Here is an 11,701-nt window from a genome sequence, read left to right on the forward strand (position 1 = left end):
TAAGCATATTTCACCAAAATTATTTTACACACGAGCTCCAAAAGAATGGTGATATTGATGTCAAGCAAATATGATCATGTGGAAATTTGGCAGATTTATTCACTAAAACATTACCAATTGCAACATTTAAAAAGTTGGTATACATCATTAGAATGTGCCAACTCAAAAGTCTTTCATTGTAAACAATAAAGCTCTACATACTTTTGAGGTGGAGAAAATGCTAATACAGATTGTACTATTTTTCCTTCGCTAAGGCTTTTCTCATTGGGTTTTCCTTTACAAGGTTTTAAACAAGCAATCCTAAAGCATTCCAAGGTATACAAGAATATTGTACTCTTTTTTCGTCGCCATTGGTTCTTTTCCCATCTGGTTTTTCCTTGGCAATGTTTTAACGAGGCATGTTATTTGTGTATGGTTATCCAAGGGGGAGTGTTGTAAATACATGAATCTTGTAAAATAGATTCCATGTATTTGATGGATGGCCGTTAAAATTCTGACCCATTCATGTATTCCTATTTTCAATGTTCATGTATTCTCTTGATTCATGTATTGACATTCCTTAAGTTCATGTATCTATTTAATGTAAGAATTTTGCTAGATACAACCGGGATGTGCAGACTAGGGGGGGGAGAGAGGTAATCGGGCTGTATGTGACAGTTTATGTAGAATAAAAAATAAATAAAAAGGACAAAAGTAAAAAGAAACAAAGAAAGAAAGATCATCATAAAGCAGACTTCTATCTTTCTCTTTTTTCTTCCATTTCTTCTTTTTTCATCTCTCTTTTTTCCTTTTTTTTTTTCCTAGCATATAGTTTTCCTGGATAAGTTCTTTTTTTCCTTCTTTATACTTTAGCTCGTGCTTTTATCGCAAGCAACTCTCTCTCTCTCTCAATTTTTTCTCTTTGAGTCTGAGCTGTTACGCCATGGGAGCAAAAGATGGATGCGGCTATTGCAGCTGCTAGCTTTGTGGGTGCCTCTTGATCTATTGCCTTATATGCCTTGTTCTTTAGATCCTTTTCACCGTGCTCGTCATCGTGGCCCTCACGGGCTTCATCTTCTGGCTCATCTTCCGCCCTAATGGAATCAAGTTCCGCATCACTGACGCCTGGCTCATCCAGTTCAACTTCATGGCTAACAACAACACTCTCCACTACAACCTGGCTCTCAATGTCTCCATCAGGAACCCTAACTTCACCCAATTGCAGCATTAATTTTTTTTGTTTTGTTAAGCATCATTAATGATATCTAGCCGTTGGTGACATTTTTTTAGGATGTTTTAAACTAGACGTTCAATCCATGTTCGTACATAAATAAACACTCGAACTTGATTAGAAAAAGAGAGGGAATGATTACAACAGATAAAATTGATAGAGAGAAGAAACAAAATGGCAAGAGAGAGAGAGAGAGAGGGAGAAAGAAATGAAAAAATTTATTAAATGGGGCACCGATTGAGCGCCTATTGAACCAGGCGGTTGCAACAAGTATTTTTGTTAATGTAATGTATCCTCTCATGTATTTTTGTAGATAGATGGTAAGAATGTTGAGAGAAATATAATTGAGTTTCTGAAAAACTAGTTTCATATATTGTAATCCTTCAATTCGCTTATTATTTTTCTTTAATTTTACAATAAATAAAATATTATTAGAATATTATTTTTATTTTAAAATTGAAAGAAATTAAATTGTATATTATATTTTGTTTGAAAATTTGAAAAAATTGTAATAATTAAATAATTGAGTTAAGATGAATTCACTATTTAAACCAGGCGAGCACTAGCATTGGACTCATCAAATTTATCTTCAAATTTTGATGAAAAGTATATGTTTTCCATATATCTAAAACTTCCTTATCCATAACTCCATATTGAATTAGCTATTGAATTCATCAAAATAATAATATAATATTATTTTTTTAATAATAATATTTTATTTTTTTTCATATTTTATAATTACACTAATCTCATGTTAATTAATAATTTAATTTGATTCTTATATTATTATTATTATTATTATAAGACGATTGAAGATTAAACGTGAATAAAAAAAATCATTAGAGATTAAAAATGAATAAAAAATAAATTTGATGAGTGACCAGTAGCCCTTCAAATTTGAAAAAACATATCCATTTATTGTTGCTCAAAATTTCACACTTATCTCTTTGACTAATCTAATGCAGCTCTCTTTTGATGAAATTCATCATATTTTATATTTGACGAGCCCCTAAAAAAATAGTCCACTCTGTATATTCACGGCATCCACCAATTCCTTCACAAGCCCCTGAAAAAGTAGTCCACTTTGTATATTCACAAGAATAATCATTGTCCCAAACACTTCCTCCAATATGTGAATCCCACAATATTTAAAACTAGAATTCACACTGCACACAATCAACATTTAATACTATTATGGGATCCACGCATTGTCTCTAATAGTTGTGGAACATGTTTAGGAGGGAAAATTGTAAAAAGTTATCATTCAAATCATTTCTATTTGGTCTTTGCCAATTATCTTCAGAAGATTCAAAAGCAGGCCACTTTCCTCCCTCTAATTAATTCAAACAAGATTTTTACGAGTTAGTTCCATTTCTCAGAAAGTGGCTAACTATCGATTTTAACTTCCAGAAAAAAAAAATATATATATATATATATATTATTATTTATACAACTGCAAACCTCTCCAAGGCTATGCAGGCACCACGTCTGGTTCCAAAGGTGGTGGTGATCTGCCATCGTCCACTGTCCCGCCCTCTGTGGTGGGGTCTCTTTACCCTCCTTATCTTCTTCTTGGAACCCTTGCTTAAACCTATCATAATTTGTGGGCTCGTTTGACTGGAATGGCCGCTCTCCTAATACTCGAATCAAGTCATCTTGATGAAGGACCTCCTTTTCAAGCAGAAGCTTTGCAATCTGCGCAACATGCTCCTTATGCTTCTCTATCAGCTCGACAGTGCGTTCATAGGCCTTAGCCACCCACTCTCTAACTTCACCATCTATGATTGCACCAGTCTTGCTGCTGTAGGGCTTGGCCATCTCAAATGTATCCTCCCTTTGAGGAAAAGAAAGAAGACCCACCTTGTCACTGAAACCGTACACTGCAACTTGAGCGTAGGTCATCTTGGTCACTTTCTCCAAGTCATTCTGTGCTCCAGTTGAGATCTTTCCCAACAAAACCTGATCCATGTGAAAAAAACAAAAAAGAGAGTACCACCATTAATTCAATCAATCAGCAGTTGATAGAGTATACTACTCATCATCCCATAATGTGGCATTAGATGATAAGTTCACTAGTGAGAGGATGATGAGAAAATGGATGATGAATAGATTTTATCTTTCGTGATGGAAAAACCCATGTATTTGGGGCAAGATTTGATGCATTTCACAATGCTCATAGGTGTTTGCAATTCTAAGGTAGACCATTGTCCAAAATTGCATTCCAATATTAGAGTTAATTAAATGTTATGGCAATCACAATATTATAGTTATTCACAAAATGAACACGGCATCAGTTTTAAGCTGCAAGGAAACATTTTTTTTTTATAAGTAATCTAAGCTGCAAGGAAACATAAAATTCAGGAAAAAGAACTGCCGTCCCTTGTCACTCTGCAAGGAAAAATCTGTTTCAGAGCACGATCTAGTTCTGACGGAGAAATTGAGAAACCAGGTATTAACATTCCCTAGTGTTTAGATATAAACCTCAAGGGCCGAGTCTCAAGAATCATGATCCATCATTTTCAAACTGGTAAATCAATTGCAAAACAATATTCATTTAAAGATAAAATTATGATTTCTTCCACAAATAATTGAACATTAATTCAAACTGCTATCTGCTAGTGGTAGCATCAACTTTCTACTCTTGACACACACACACATGGAGACGCGCATGTCAAGTTCTATGCAGTGTCTATTGAGACGTCACTGGAAAAAAGGAGAAAAATTAGAATCTTGTATATTTCCAGCAATTGATGTCCACATTACTTGTGCCTTCTAAGCAATGAAAATGATCAGTATCTATTGGTAAATAAGCACCACATGTTCCTGCTGTCCATGGAAGAGTTGAAGCTAAACTCCCATTTGAAAATCTTGAATAAGAGAAATTTAAAAGAAAAAACATAGAAGCAATGTCATGGATAGATCAATATTTACCATTTCTAGGCAAGTCCCTATTCACTCATCCATAACGAGGTGGAAAGTATGGAAAGGGGATCTGTAAAATCACCTGCTCAGCAGCTCGACCTCCAAGGGTCATGCAAGTCACGTCAAAGAGCTGCTCTTTTGTCATCAATAGATTTTCATTGGGAACATACTGTGCAAACCCCAGGGCCGCAGTACCACGGGGAACAATAGTAACTTTAAGCAAGGGTTCTGCATGTTCCAAGAACCAACCAGCAACAGCATGACCCGACTCATGGTAGGCAACGGTACGACGTTCCAACTTGCTTATTACCTGCAGAAGAATGAAGAAATAGTTCACATATCTTGATAAATGAACTTGGCAATCACTCCATTCTTAGAAGTTCGAGTCAAATGTCAAATTAACAAGGTTGTTTGCACACAGAATTTATATAGTCCATGCCCAAATTAATTGATGCATTTGGCAGTTAATGAATTATCCTATACTAAAATCCCTGCAAACTGCTTTAATGCTCGGCCATAAATCCTAAAAGCAAAATTCCAACACTGGCAAAAGAAAAATGTAGATACCATTTACAACAAGTAAATGCCAACCAACCAGGTTAAAATTCCTGCAGACTGCTTTAATGCTCGACCATAGTTTGGTGTTGTTTCAATAACAAATTTAAGAGAGAAAAAATTGCTTTTATCATAGTTTGGTGTTGTTTCAATATAAAGTTTAAGAGAGAAAAAAATTACTTTTATTCTTGGCATCTGATTTCCAGAACTGAAAGAGTACATAAACAAATTCATGAATTATGGTGTTTTTTCGGTTCACTCCTATAAGTCCCTTACTTTGCTTCCAAACACGCATTTTCCTTGAAGAGGATTGTGGAGGAATAAGGCACCTCCAAAAGCACTATTTTTCACTTGGACAACGGCTCTGAGTAAGATTTTGACCACTGATAATCTGCGGAAGCGTCGGGTAACTATTCCTGATTGGTGTTGTATGTGCCAGAAAGCTGTCTCGACAGTGGATCATCTTTTGCTCCATTGTGAGACAGCTAGAGCACTGTGGAGCAATGTGTTCATTCGATTAGGGTTAAATTGGGTGATGCCTGCTACAGTGGTAGAGTTATTGGCTAGCTGGGTATTGCCGGGTGGTGCTCCACAAATCAAAGCTGTGTGGAAAATGGTTCCTATTTGTATTATGTGGTGTATTTGGCGGGAGCGTAATGAGCGGACATTTGAAGATAAGAAGCGGACAAGAGAGGATCTTAGAATTTTATTTTTCCGTACCTTACTTCTTTGGGCTATTGCTGTAGATTTTAATGGCCTAAATGTACATGATTTTCTTCTTTCTTTTCTAGCAACTAGATAGGTTTTACCTCTTGTATACCGCCTTGTATACCTGGGCTTTGCCTATTCTAATTTATACTACCGTTTACTTATCAAAAAAAAAAAATTCATGAATTATAAGGTTTTTTTCAGTAACTGTCAAAATTAAGTTTGTGTTTCTAATATGTGCAGGAAGGCCAGTCTTTTATAGGTAATAGTTTCGTTGCCAAAACCCATTCAATGGATCCTAACACTTATGATTGTTGCAAAATTTTAATAAACTAAATCCAAAGAAATTAAGTGAAACAAAGGATATGGTCTTCTTCCATTTGAATTTCATTTGCACTTTGAAATAAGTAAATAAGATTCTGCAGTGACTTCAAATTCCCACTAAGGTGTCTTTTCCATTAAACTATACTTATGAGTTCTAGGTTCAAGGGCAGATTTTACCAGGTATGGCTTAAAGTGACAAACTAATTGGGAAGACTCCTAACATATAAAGTCAGGATAACATTAAAGCAATTTAAAATATCCCTTTGGAGATTAGAGAAACATTTGCACCCAAAACCAACTGCTCTTTTTATCCAGCATACATCAATCACACCAAGTATATGCAAAAAAAATAGAAGTTTCTAAATAAAAAAGTGCAGGAGTGAGAAAAAGTTTACCTTGTTCTTCTTCTCCAAACCACCTATGACACGGTCTATAGCTGCCTCAAAATGTTCCATAGTGATCTCTATGCTCTCATTCCTTGCAGCAATCAAAGCAGCTTCATTGCAAACATTTGCAATGTCTGCTCCAGCAAATCCAGGAGTAAGAGCAGCAAGTCTTTGAGAGTAAAATGATGGCTCATGATCCAGTTTTAGCTTCTTCAGATAAATTTGAAAAATCTGATGACGACCTTTAATATCAGGTTTATCAATTGTAATTTGACGATCGAACCGACCAGGCCTCAGCAGCGCTTTGTCCAAAATGTCAGGCCTATTAGTGCCAGCAAGTACAACCACCCAGAAGTTGTTCCAAAACCATCCATTTCCACAAGCAATTGATTGAGAGTACTTTCACGCTCATCATTGCCACCTGAGAAACCTCCACGGCCCCTAGCTCGACCAATTGCATCAATCTCATCAATAAATATTATACTTGGTGCACATTGCCTTGCCTCTTGAAATAAGCTTCTAACCTTGATGGCCCAACACCAACAAACATCTCCATAAAATCTGACCCAGAAATGGACAGGAAAGGAACTCCAGATTCACCTGCAGTTGCCTTTGCAAGAAGCGTCTTCCCAGTGCCTGGAGGGCCCACAAGAAGTGCACCTTTTGGAATTTTCGCTCCCAACTCCTCATATTTCTTTGGATTCTTGAGGAAGTGAACAAATTCCATGATTTCCTGCTTTGCCTCATCACATCCAGCTACATCATTGAAATACACCTGGACACCATATAATCAAAGTGAGTGAATTGAATGTTGATATTACTGTGACAAAAGAAATAAGATAAAAGCAGTATGGTAACACAGAGCAGAGAAATGAAACCAGGGCTAACCTTGTTTTTTGCATTCTTATCCAGTTTTGTTATATGAGCTTTCCCTATGTTGAAAATTCCACGGCCACCTTTTCCACCAGGACCACCACCCAGTCCACTTTGCATTCTTTTCCCCATGAACCAGAGGGTTCCTAAAAGCAATACTGTTGGTGCTAACCTCAACAATTCTTGGAACCAATTCACCTGAGATACATATGTGACAGGAACATAATCATGTGGGTCCATTCCTAATGCTTCCTGCGCTTCCTCCAGCTTCTCCTCAAAAGATTCAACACTTCCAATGTTGAAGTAATATTTAGACCGGCTTAAGTTTCCTCTAGCAGGATTACCATTAATTGGAATCTGGACATCTTCATTGGTTTGATCTTTAGAACGTGGCGAGCTCCTCACGTATACTTTAGCCACCGATTTGTTTTCAACAACAATGCGATCCACTAAACCAGGTTCAAGTAGCTTATTTTTGAACTCTTGAAAACTAATCTGAGGAAAACATCAACAAGTGGAAAAAAAAATTACAAAGTATAAAATAATAAAATGTAACCAAAATACACATCAAGAATTATTTTATTTTATTTAATAAGTAAGGGAAAAACAAACAAGATTCAAGATCAAAAAGTTTCTATCTTCACCCATAAAAGGTATGATCATGCCACTTACCTCTTTGCTTCTAGCAATAACAAACGCATCAATAATCACCAGCTCGAAGTTGCTGAAAAAAGGGTTGGACTTGATAGGGTGAGGTTGGTTTTTAAATCTCCTGGAATTGCAGGAACTTTCCTAGGGTTTTCTTTGTAAAATCAAGCAAGGACTTCAAGAAAACAATGCTGATTGGTATTTGCAGCAGTTATCTAGGGTTAGGGATTGGTTTTCTTGAAGAACATCACAAGGGATTGCTACAAAAAATTTCTAGACTTACAGCAGCCTCTGTTTTCTAGTTTTCAGGCCACACAGTCCTTTTAACGGGACCTGAAAAACCTAATAATAGGGCTGTACAGATTTATCTCAGCTTCTTTCGAAAAGGGGTTCAAGCACTGGCATTGGATTACCCAAATGCCAGTGAAACGCAAAATTTAATTCATTTTACATTAAATTGTCTGCATTGGATTTATCCAAATGCATATTATCACGAATTTAACAGCCAAAAATCAAATGGGCTTTGGCCACAAAATTCTTGGGCCAATCCATCCATTTATGGGCTTATGGGCCAAATCTACTCCATTTTTAATCTTGGTCCATAATTTCATCTCCAATCCGATCTCCTCAAATAACACAAACGGGCTAATGGGCCCAATAAAATAATATTCCTTTCTAGCTTTAACAAAATTGGGCCCGTGGTCCGAACTTATAAAGCCTATAAAATTTCGGTCTAATGTTACATGGACAGAGGCATAGATATTCTGGGTGTTACAATAACAAAGAAGTGTCATGTAATATGAGTCACAAATTACTGTAGCGATTGATTTCAATTAATGGTAATTAACCAAAGACAGCAACTTGAGATGACCTACATATCTATTAGAAACCAATAAATCAACCGCTGCAACAATACTGAAAAATTAGGACCTGCTTCTGATCATGAGGACCAGCAAAAAGTGATGAAAACATAAAGGCAATGATCCCTAATGGCCCAAGAGCATTTAGGAGCATCCTCCCCAAGTTCTCCTGGGAATTGCCATGATCACCAGTATTTGAGTCCCCTGGAAAATTAAGGAAAAAAAAGAACATCTTCAAACTGCAATGAAAATTTAGCATCAAAATTAAAATTAAAAATGTGAAAAATAAAAGAAGAGGACCGGAAGCAAAAGAGAGCATTCAACAAAGCATCTCATCTCATCTGATCTAGACTGCATAACCAAACGAGGCTTAAATTTTCAGTCCAGATATCACATTTAGCAACCATCAACGTCATATATAGGATATCACACATCGCACAGCTTCAGTTTGACACATCAAATTAGTGAAAACAAGGCCAAATAATGGCAGCATACCTTTAGACTCGGATTTCTGTTCATTCGCTTTTGGAATTTCCTTCTTTTCCTTGGGATAGTAATTCTCATACTCTAAATTAAAAAATTATACAAAATTAAAATACGGATGTGTAATCATTCAAAAATAAAAATAATAGCGAAAATACAATAGAACAAAATTGAAACACAAAAAACGGACGTTATTGTCTTACTTTTCTTCTTGGGCGCGTCGCTGGAGAAAAGGCGCCGAACCCTAGGGTTTGCGAGGACGGAATTGAAATTCGATAAGAACGAATTCGAAACGAGCTGCTTCCCAGCTCCAACGGATGTTATATAACCCCTCATAAGCCCTAAACCGCCATCGACGCGTGAAATGCAAGCATTGCCGGTCGAGGCCAAGAGCGAATCATTCGGTAACACAGTCCTCCCACTGGAAATTAAATGCTGCACATCAACAAAAATAAATAAATAAATAAATAAATACAGATAATTAATCATCAGAAGAGATATAAAAACTGGTCCAAATTGAAAAATAAAATAATAAAAACAAATAAAGGAGGTTACTCTTTGGGATGAGGACCGAGCCGACCGACACAGAGAGCGTCCGATTCTTGAGAAAATCATTGTATCGAAGATGGGGACATGAATTGGTTGATGCTAGTGAAAGAAAGAGTATTCGAACCTGTTTGGTTGCTGAGAAAATTCTTCACTCACCAGGGCAACGCTCCGGCTATTGAAATATAAATGGAATGCGCTTATTGCACGAAATGGATACGAGGGAGCAGAGACGGGGGAAAAGGAAGTGCTGTAGTAACCGGAATGGGAGACCGCCTCCGTTTGGATGTAAATAACGCAAATAACCTTATCATGGTAAATAGATTTTGCTTTTTAGTGTGGTTATTCTGGTCATTATACCATTGGTACACCGGACAGAAATTTCTGATTTATTTTCAACGATGATATGAGATGAGATTAAAGTTAAAAAGTTGAATAAAATATTATTAAAATATATTTTTTAATATTATTTTTATTTTAAGATTTAAAAAAATTAAATTATTTATTTTATTTTATATGAAAATTTAAAAAAATTATAATAATAAGATGAAATAAGATGTTTTATGAAAATAAACAAGACTGGGCAATAAAATTCCTTTGACATGAGCTCTAAGTTTTGTAAGAACGGCCCACTCCATTCTTTGTATGATAATTTTGATGTTATGATGTGATATTATTGAGGAATGCTATTTCTCATATCAATTTCTATTATTTTTTATTATTATTAGAAATTATTTATTATATTTTATTTATAAACTTATTATTTAATGTCATATCATGAAATGATGAGAAGATGATAAAAATTAAGATAATAAATAGATTTTTTCTTTTCCAAATAGGAATGTTAGTTTCGTATATATCATTAATAATTTTAATTAAGTTTATGAAATTCCCGATTGCTTGAGTTTATCATTAATTAAGTTTTGAAAATTGTTCCGTTTCAGCCAGAACGGTTGGAATTTGCCGTTCCAAAACAGTAAGCAGAACGGGTGTGGCTGAATATTTTGTACCGGATTCAATTTCTATAGTTTCAGAGCGTTTCGGGTCATTCTGGCCGTAAAGAAGTTTTTGTCCTTTGTATAAGATAAAAGAATAAAACTACTATGCCTTCTACTTTTGACCGCTGGTCAATTTTCTTTTTTATTTAGTAATTAAGAAAGTAATTTTAAGTGAATTGATTTATTTTTTTTATTTTTTAAAAATATTTAAATATATTAAAAAAATATATAAAAAAAAAAAGCCGGGTACGCCCAGTGGTAAGAGTGAGACGGCAGAGTAGCCCACTCAAGATAAAATACTAAGAATAGATTTCTTGGTATCTTTATTAATGAGTAGTGATCATTGATCAATTACAAAATTCTGAAAATCCCAAAATGCATTTATAAAGTGCAATGTTCAAGATATATAATGGATTAATTTGAAATGAAAAGTAATTTGTGCAAATCATGCTTTAAAAAAATTTAGTCATATGAAATTTATGGAAATAAGAAAGAATGAAAGCATGACGTGAAAGATATTCAAAGAGAAATATTAATACATATAAATAAATATTTTAACAGGATGATGCTGTCCAACAAAACAAGTCTCTGACGTTGGTTTGTTTGATGTTTTCTTTTCTACCCTTATAATTATTATTTTTTTATCAGTTTTTTTTTTTTTTTTTTTTAAGGATTTGTGTTTGTTTATATTTTAGTATTGTATTTTTATCTTTTTGTATTTTTTTAAATACATAAAAATACTTTAGAAAATGAAAAAAACTATATTGTCGGTGACTATCATGGCTCTAGTACCCCTTTTTTTTTCTTTTCTTTTTTTCTTTTTTTAAATAAATAAGTTAAGTTAGGCTAATAAATTATCCTTTCCATGGTCACTTGCAAAGCAAATTGTAGGATATGGCTGTTTTCTTTCTCCTCTTCAGTTAAATACGTGATTTGAAAAAGATGGCCAAAGAAGTTTCAAAGGTTTGCTACCCAAATCATCGAGTATGTCAAATATCAAACAATTTTGTTAGGAACAACGCTAATTAAGAAGATAAAATAGATAAGAGAGTGATTGATTCAACGTAATCAGCCTCCAGAAAATTAAGATAAGTGCAACTTCTTGTTCCATTTCATTACTTGTATGAATATTTAAAGACAACGTAACAACTAGACTTGCCATAATCATGACTAAGCAAGCGGATCATG

At 34.8% G+C, this 11,701-nt stretch overlaps 1 pseudogene; it reads right to left on the reverse strand.

Annotated features, from left to right (window-relative positions):
- Positions 1 to 2,457: 2,457 nt before the first annotated feature.
- On the reverse strand, positions 2,458 to 9,772 carry LOC121267677 (annotated as a pseudogene).
- Between the last annotated feature and the right edge of the window lie 1,929 nt (positions 9,773 to 11,701).

The sequence above is a fragment of the Juglans microcarpa x Juglans regia genome, chromosome 5S (genome assembly GCF_004785595.1).
Source record: "Juglans microcarpa x Juglans regia isolate MS1-56 chromosome 5S, Jm3101_v1.0, whole genome shotgun sequence".
In the NCBI taxonomy this organism is placed as follows: Eukaryota; Viridiplantae; Streptophyta; class Magnoliopsida; order Fagales; family Juglandaceae; genus Juglans; species Juglans microcarpa x Juglans regia.